The following is an 8,481-nucleotide window of genomic DNA, read 5'->3' as shown; positions in this document are numbered from 1 at the left end:
GCGGAGAGAGAGGGGGGGGGGGGGGAGAGAGAGAGAGAGAGAGAGGGGGGGGGGAGAGAGAGAGAGAGAGAGAGTGGGGGGGGGGGGTAGAGAGAGAGAGAGAGAGTGGGGGAGGGGGAGAGAGAGAGAGAGAGAGAGTGGGGGGGAGAGAGAGAGAGAGAGTGGGGGGGGGAGAGAGAGAGAGAGTGGAGGGAAGGGGGGGAGAGAGAATGGGGGGAAGGGGGGGAGAGAGAGAGACGGGGGGTGGGTGGGGGAGAGGGGGGTGGGAAGAGAGAGAGAGAGAGAGACGGGGGGGGGAAGAGAGAGAGAGACGGGGGGGAAGAGAGAGAGAGACGGGGGGGGAAGAGAGAGAGACGGGTCGTGGGGGAGAGAGAGACAGACGGGTGGGGGGAGAGGGAGAGAGAGAGACAGACAGAGACTGGGGGGGAGCGAGAGAGAGAGAGAGACTGGGGGGGGGAGTGAGAGAGACGGGGGGGAAGAGAGAGAGAGACTGGGGGTAGAGAGAGAGAGAGAGAGACTGGGGGGGAAGAGAGAGAGAGAGAGACTGGGGGGGAAGAGAGAGAGAGAGAGACTGGGGGTAGAGAGAGAGAGAGAGAGACTGGGGGGGAAGAGAGAGAGAGAGAGAGAGAGAGACTGGGGGTAGAGAGAGAGACAGGGGTGGGGAGAGAGAGAGACGGGGGAGAGAGAGACTGGGGAGAGAGACGGGGGGGAAGTGGGGGGAGAGAGAGAGTGGGGGGAAGGGGGGAGAGAGAGAGAGAGAGAGAGAGAGAGAGAGACGGGGGGGGTGGGGGAAGAGAGAGACGGGGCGGGGGAAGAGAGAGAGAGACGGGTGGGGGATGAGAGAGAGAGAGACTTGGGGGAGAGAGAGAGAGACATGGGGGAGAGAGAGAGAGAGAGACGGGGGTGGTGGGGAAGAGAGAGACGGGGCGGGGGGAGAGAGAGAGAGACGGGTGGGGGATGAGAGAGAGAGAGAGACTGGGAGAGGGAGAGAGAGAGAGAGAGAGAGAGAGAGACATGGGGGAGAGAGAGAGAGAGAGAGAGAGCGAGACGGGGGGGGGGGAAGAGAGACGGGGCGGGGGAAAGAAAGAGATGGGGGGGGGAAGAGAGAGAGACGGGGGGGAGAGAGAGAGAGACTGGGGGGAGAGAGAGAGAGAGAGAGAGACTGGGGGGAGAGAGAGAGTGACTGGGGAGAGAGACAGACTGGGGGGGAGAGAGAGAGAGAGAGAGACTGGGGGGGGGGAGAGGGAGGGAGAGAGAGAGAGAGAGAGACTGGGTGGAGAGAGAGAGAGAGAGAGAGAGAGACTGGGGGGAGAGAGAGAGAGAGAGAGAGACTGGGGGGAGAGAGAGAGAGAGAGAGAGACTGGGGGAGAGAGAGAGAGAGAGAGAGAGAGAGAGAGAGAGACTGGGGGAGAGAGAGAGTGACTGGGGGGAGAGAGAGAGACTGGGGAGAGAGAGAGAGAGAGACTGGGGAGAGAGACAGACTGGGGGGAGAGAGAAAGAGAGAGAGACTGGGGGGAAAAGAGAGAGAGAGAGAGAGAGACTGGGGGGAAAGAAAGAGTGACTGGGGGGAGAGAGAGAGACTGGGGGAGAGAGAGAGACTGGGGGGAGAGAGAGAGACTGGGGAGAGAGAGAGAGACTGGGGAGAGAGAGAGAGACTGGGGGGAGAGAGAGAGACTGGGGAGAGAGACAGACTGGGGGGGGAGAGAGAGACTGGGGGGAAAAGAGAGAGAGAGAGACTGGGGGGAAAAGAGAGAGAGAGAGAGAGAGAGACTGGGGGGAAAAGAAAGAGAGACTGGGGGGAGAGAGAGAGAGAGAGTGAGAGACTGTGGGGAGAGAGAGAGAGAGAGACGGGGGGAGGGGAGAGAGGGACTGGGGGGGGAGAGAGCGAGAGAGAGAAGTGGGGAGAGAGAGAGAGAGAGAGCGAGACGGGGGGGGAGAGAGTGAGAGTGAGAGTGACTGGGGGGGAAGGGAGAGAGACTGGGGGGGAAGAGAGAGAGAGACTGGGTGGGGGTAGAGAGGAGAGAGAGGCGAGAGTGGGGGGGGAGAGAGAGAGCGAGAGTGGGGGGGGAAGAGAGAGAGCGAGAGTGGGGGGGGGAGAGAGAGAGCGAGAGTGGGGGGGGGAGAGAGAGAGCGAGAGTGGGGGGGGGAGAGAGAGAGCGAGAGTGGGGGGGGAGAGAGAGAGCGAGAGTGGGGGGGAGAGAGAGAACGAGAGTGGGGGGGGGGGGAGAGAGAGAGCGAGAGTGGGAGGGAGAGAGAGAGCGAGAGTGGGGGGGGAGAGAGAGAGCGAGAGTGGGGGGGGAGAGAGAGAGCGAGAGTGGGGGGGAGAGAGAGAGCGAGAGTGGGGGGGGAGAGAGAGAGCGAGAGTGGGGGGGGAGAGAGAGAGCGAGAGTGGGGGGGGGGAGAGAGAGAGCGAGAGTGGGGGGGAGAGAGAGAGAGAGAGCGAGAGTGGGGGGAGAGAGAGAGAGAACGAGAGTGGGGGGGGAGAGAGAGAGAACGAGAGTGGGGGGAGAGAGAGAACGAGAGTGGGGGGGGAGAGAGAACGAGAGTGGGGGGGGAGAGAGAGCGAGAGTGGGGGGGAGAGAGAGCGAGAGTGGGGGGGAGAGAGAGAGCGAGAGTGGGGGGGAGAGAGAGAGCGAGAGTGGGGGGGGGGGGAGAGAGAGAGCGTGAGTGGGGGCGGGAGAGAGAGAGCGAGAGTGGGGGGGGGGAGAGAGAGCGAGCGTGGGGGGGAGAGAGAGCGAGAGTGGGGGGGGGAGAGAGAGCGAGAGTGGGGGGGAGAGAGAGCGAGAGTGGGGGGGGGGAGAGAGAGCGTGAGTGGGGGCGGGGGAGAGAGAGAGCGAGAGTGGGGGGGGAGAGAGAGCGAGAGTGGGGGGGAGAGAGCGAGCGAGAGTGGGGGGGAGAGAGCGAGCGAGAGAGAGAGAGAGAGACGGGGGAGGAGATATAGAGACGGGGGGAGGAGAGAAAGAGACGGGGGGGTAGAGAGAAAGAGACGGGGGGTAGAGAGAGAGAGACTGAGGGGGGAAGAGGGGGAGAGAGACTGGGGGGGGAGAGAGGGGTAGAGAGAGACGGAGGAAGGAAGAGGCAGAGAGAAAAGACTGGAGGGGGGAGAGAGAGACTGGAGGGGGGAGGAGAGAGAGATGGGAGAGACTGGAGGGGGAAGAGAGAAAGAGACTGACTGGTGGGGTGGGAGTGAGAGAGAGAGAGGGAGAGAGAGACTGGGGGGGGCGGGGATAGAGGGAGAGAGAGACTGGGGGGGGGAAAGAGAGTGAGAGAGAGACACGGGGCGGAGAGAGAGAGATTGACGGGGGGGGTGGGGGAGAGAGAGAGATTGACGGGGGGGGTGGGGGAGAGAGAGAGATTGACGGGGGGGGGGGGAGAGAGAGCGAGAGTGGGGGGGAGAGAGAGCGAGAGTGGGGGGAGAGAGAGAGCGAGAGTGGGGGGAGAGAGAGCGAGAGCGGGGGGGAGAGAGAGAGCGGGAGCGGGGGGAGAGAGAGAGCGAGAGCGGGGGGAGAGAGAGAGCGAGAGCGGGGGGGAGAGAGAGAGCGAGAGCGGGGGGGGGAGAGAGAGAGAGAGCGAGAGCGGGGGGGAGAGAGAGAGAGAGAGAGAGCGAGAGCGGGGGGGAGAGAGAGAGAGAGAGCGAGAGCGGGGGGGAGAGAGAGGGGAGGGGAGAGGAGAGTGAGACGGGTGGGGAGGGGCAGAGTGAGAGACGGGGGGGGTGGGGAGGGGGAGAGTGAGAGACGGGGGGTGGGGAGGGGGAGAGTGAGAGACGGGGGGTGGGGAGGGGGAGAGTGAGAGACGGGGGGGTGGGGAGGGGGAGAGTGAGAGACGGGGGGGGTGGGGAGAGGGAGAGTGAGAGACGGGGGGTGGGGAGGGGGAGAGTGAGAGACGGGGGGGTGGGGAGAGGGAGAGTGAGACACGTGGGGGTGGGGAGGGGGAGAGTGAGAGACGGGGGGTGGGGAGGGGGAGAGTGAGAGACGGGGGGGTGGGGAGAGGGAGAGTAAGACACGTGGGGGTGGGGAGGGGGAGAGTGAGAGACGGGGGGGTGGGGAGGGGCAGAGTGAGAGACGGGGGGGGTGGGGAGAGGGAGAGTGAGAGACGGGGGGGGTGGGGAGAGGGAGAGTGAGAGACGGGGGGTGGGGATGGGGAGAGTGAGAGACGGGGGGTGGGGAGGGGCAGAGTGAGAGACGGGGGGGGTGGGGAGAGGGAGAGTGAGAGACGGGGGGGGTGGGGAGATGGAGAGTGAGACACGTGGGGGTGGGGAGGGGGAGAGTGAGAGACGGGGGGGTGGGGAGAGGGAGAGTAAGACACGTGGGGGTGGGGAGGGGGAGAGTGAGAGACGGGGGGGTGGGGAGGGGGAGAGTGAGAGACGGGGGATGGGGAGAGGGAGAGTGAGAGACGGGGGATGGGGAGAGGGAGAGTGAGAGACGGGGGGGGGGGGGAGGGGGAGAGTGAGAGACGGGGGATGGGGAGAGGGAGAGTGAGAGACGGGGGGGGTGGGGAGGGGGAGAGTGAGAGACGGGGGGGTGGGGAGGGGGAGAGTGAGAGACGGGGGATGGGGAGAGGGAGAGTGAGAGACGGGGGGGGTGGGGAGAGGGAGAGTGAGAGACGGGGGGGGTGGGGAGAGGGAGAGTGAGAGACGGGGGTTGGGGAGAGTGAGAGACGGGGGGTGGGGAGGGGGAGAGTGAGAGACGGGGGGTGGGGATGGGGAGAGTGAGAGACGGGGGGGGTGGGGAGGGGGAGAGTGAGAGACGGGGGGTGGGGATGGGGAGAGTGAGAGACGGGGGGTGGGGAGAGGGAGAGTGAGAGACGGGGGGGGTGGGGAGAGGGAGAGTGAGAGACGGGGGTTGGGGAGAGTGAGAGACGGGGGTTGGGGAGAGTGAGAGACGGGGGGTGGGGAGGGGGAGAGTGAGAGACGGGGGGTGGGGATGGGGAGAGTGAGAGACGGGGGGTGGGGAGGGGCAGAGTGAGAGACGGGGGGTGGGGAGGGGGAGAGTGAGAGACGGGGGGTGGGGATGGGGAGAGTGAGAGACGGGGGGTGGGGAGGGGCAGAGTGAGAGACGGGGGGGGTGGGGAGAGGGAGAGTGAGACACCGGGGGGGGGGGGGGGGGGAGAGAGAAAGACAGACAGTGCGGGAGTGGGGGGGAGTGAGAGACGGGGGGTGGGGAGAGGGAGAGAGAGAGACGGGGGGGGGTGGGGAGAGGGAGAGAGAGAGACGGGGGGGGGTGGGGAGGGGGAGAGTGAGACACCGGGGTGGGGAGGGGGAGAGTGAGAGACGGGGGGTGGGGAGGGGGAGAGTGAGAGACGGGGGATGGGGAGAGGGAGAGAGAGAGAGACGGGGGGGGTGGGGAGGGGGAGAGTGAGACACCGGGGGGGGGTGGGGAGAGGGAGAGTGAGACACCGGGGTGGGGAGGGGGAGAGTGAGAGACGGGGGGTGGGGAGGGGGAGAGTGAGAGACGGGGGATGGGGAGAGGGAGAGTGAGAGACGGGGGGTGGGGAGAGGGAGAGAGAGAGAGACGGGGGGGGGTGGGGAGAGGGAGAGTGAGACACCGGGGTGGGGAGGGGGAGAGTGAGAGACGGGGGGTGGGGAGAGGGAGAGAGAGAGAGACGGGGGGGGTGGGGAGGGGGAGAGTGAGACACCGGGGGGGGGTGGGGAGAGGGAGAGTGAGACACCGGGGTGGGGGGGGGGGCGGGGAGAGAGAAAGACAGACAGTGCGGGAGTGGGGGGGAGTGAGAGAGAGGTTGGAGGCTGGAGGTTGGATTGAGAGAGGGAGACTGCGGGGTGTGGGGGGGCGGGGGGCAGCTGCCTGGTGCAGTGGGGCCGAATGGATTGTGCGATGTTGACGGGTTGGATTTGAGGGCCAGTGTTTACTGGCGGTTCCCTGGCTCACTGTTACCACATTGATGGGTGTGTGGTTTGAGTGTTGGTGCCCCAGTGTGCGCATGCTGCGTGTATCGAGCGATGTTGGGGATCGGTGACTGCCGGTGAGTGGGGGGAGTACTCCCCGGTCTGGGTGTGGATGTAGGGTGGTGGGGGGGGGGGGATGGTGTGGGTTGGGGTGGTGGGGGACTGGAGCGGGAGGGGGGTTGTGGGGGCGGCTCGTGGAGGGGGGTAGGGATGTGGGGGTGGGGGCAGGAGGGGGTTTGGGGGGGGGCGATGTTGAAATCCTGACCCCCGATAAACGACTCGGACACCTTCAGCTCCGGCAGAAGTTTCTTTAATTTACTTGCTAGCAAGGGAAATGGCTAAGTGAACACCTCCGAAATGGTACAATTTCACGAGATATTTATACAGTAAAACCCAAGTTCTGGCCTCTCCCTGTGTATTGGCTCTGTCTCGCAGTCAGTGAATACAGATAAAGAGTTAATGACTACATCCTTGTCCTGACATGGTTTCCAGATATTTCCTTTTGTCAGGGTTATTAGTTGGCCAGTCGGCCATCACCCGCCGAGAGTGTGGTAATGAGCTATTACCTGCCTTGCATTGTGTCAGGATTGTCCAGTTTCCTGGTCAGTTATCTTTTTGCATCAAATGGATGAGGTCTCCACAAGAGATAATGGCTGGTGGTTTGAGTACTTCGAAAAGGGTGGGATGGAGTGGAACTGGTGTTGTATAGACAATAGGAGAGCACCATGGGAAGGGGGTTACTTGTCTCAGCAGGACTTGCCTCCGACCTGTCTGGTGGCTATCAGCCATTTCAAGCCAGGTTTAGCTGTTTATGCAAGACTGGGCGCAAAAATACCTCGTGGTATCAGCTCAGATAGAATACATTTCCACAGCGGTGGGGTGTCTAGGCACTCTGTTTATTTCTCCAGACCTCTCTGGGTTTAATTGATTGTCAGACAGGAGCCCAGAGCCAGTAGTTGGAGACCGATCCTGCCCCTGACCTTGGGCAGGATCAACCTCTCACTGCCTCACCTCAATAAGTTGCATAAAATGACGCACAGCTCGACCTGCAATAGAACACACACCGAGCACAGTGCCTCTTGGATCATGCTGTGTAACACAAAGCTCACTCTGTCACACACACTACAATAAGGAATAGCACGGTATTAGGTGGGTCAGACTGAGGGAATACAAGAAGGTATCAGACAGGTTTACAGTGTGTGTGTGAATGCACCAAGTATGGTGAGCTGCAGACACAAATAGCCACATGGGATATGATGATGTGGCCATAGCTGACACCTGGCTCAAAAAATTGCAGGATTGGGTATTAAATATTCCTGGATATAAAATGTTCAGTAAAGATAGAAGTGATTTAGCTCTATTCATTAAGGAGAATGTTCCAATGCTGGAGGGGTCATAAGAACACAAGAAATAGGAGCAGGAGTCGGCCATACGGCCCCTCGAGCCTGCTCCGCCATTTAATAAGATCATGGCTGATCTGATCATGGACTCAGCTCCACTTCCCTGCCCGTTCCCATAACCCTTTATTCCCTTATCGCTCAAAAATCTGTCTATCTCCACCTTAAATATATTCAATGACCCAGCCTCCACAGTTCTCTGGGGCAGGGAATTCCACAGATTTACAACCCTCAGAGAGAAAAAATTCCTCCTCATCTCAGTTTTAAATGGGCAGTCCCTTATTCTGAGACTATGTCCCCGAGTTTTAGTTTCCCCTATGAGTGGAAACAAACTCTCTGCATCCACCTTATCTAGCCCCCACATTATCTTATATGAACTCCAATGAGTATCGGCCCAACCTACTCAACCTATCTTCATAAGTTAATCCCCTCATCTCTGGAATCAACCTCGTGAACCTTCTCTGAATATGGAGACCAAAACTGTACGCAGTACTCCAGGTGTGGCCTCACCAATACCCTGTACAGTTGTAGCAGGACCTCTCTGCTTTTATACTCTATCCCCCTTGCAATAAAGGCCAACATTCCATTTGCCTTCCCAATCACTTGCTGTACCTGCATACTAACTTTGCACAAGGACCCCCAGGTCCCTCTGTACAGCAGCACTTTGTAATTTTTCATCATTTAAATAATTTGCTTTTTTATTTTTTTCTGCTAAAGTAAATAACCTCACATTTTCCCACATTATATTCCATCTACCAATTGTTTGCCCACTCACTTGGCCTGTCTATATCCCTTTGCAGATTTTGTGTGTCCTCCTCACAACTTGCTTTCCCATCCATCTTTGTATGGACAGAATCTATTTGGTTAGAGTTAAGAAATAATAGAGGTGCCATTACGCTACTCGGTGTATTCTATAGACCACCAAATAGTGGGAAGGATATGGAGGAGCAGATTTGCAGAGAAATTACAGAGAGGTGCAAGAACTATGGAGTAGTGATAATGGGGGACTTCAACTATCCGAATATAGACTGGGATAACAATAGTGTGAAGGGCAGAGAGTGGGGAGAATTTCTGGCGTGTGTTCAGGAGAACTTGAGCAGTGTGTTTCCGGCCCGATGAGGGAAGAGCCATTGCTGGATCTGGTTCTGGGGAATGAGGTCGGTCAAGTGGAGCAAGTGTCAG

Source organism: Pristiophorus japonicus, unplaced genomic scaffold (genome assembly GCF_044704955.1).
Source record: "Pristiophorus japonicus isolate sPriJap1 unplaced genomic scaffold, sPriJap1.hap1 HAP1_SCAFFOLD_1375, whole genome shotgun sequence".
In the NCBI taxonomy this organism is placed as follows: domain Eukaryota; kingdom Metazoa; phylum Chordata; class Chondrichthyes; family Pristiophoridae; genus Pristiophorus; species Pristiophorus japonicus.
This window is presented reverse-complemented; position numbering follows the sequence as displayed.